The sequence below is a fragment of the Ornithorhynchus anatinus genome, chromosome X3 (genome assembly GCF_004115215.2).
Source record: "Ornithorhynchus anatinus isolate Pmale09 chromosome X3, mOrnAna1.pri.v4, whole genome shotgun sequence".
NCBI lineage: Eukaryota > Metazoa > Chordata > Mammalia > Monotremata > Ornithorhynchidae > Ornithorhynchus > Ornithorhynchus anatinus.
In genome coordinates this window covers 25,841,179-25,841,510 of record NC_041751.1, presented here as the reverse complement: position 1 = coordinate 25,841,510, position 332 = coordinate 25,841,179, and positions in this window count along the sequence as shown.

Here is a 332-nt window from a genome sequence, read left to right as displayed (position 1 = left end):
GCAAGCCCTCGATAAATTTGATCGATGGGTCGATTGACCCAGTGAAATATCTTCACCGTATCAATCAATCAGTGGTATTTATTGAGTGCTTACTGTGTGCAGAACACTATACTAAACGCTTGGGAGAGTACAATGCAACAGAGTTGGTAGACCCATTCCCTCTCCACAAGGAGCTTATGTCTAGTTTTTCTGACACAGTTCATATGTCATACAAACTCTGGAAGACGGTCTGCAACCTTACCCCTTTCTGGGATTTCTCCTCTCTCCGATTTGCCATTCACAACGTTTTATTTTCTTGGCTATTTTTATGTTCAGGTTCATCTGTTCAACTG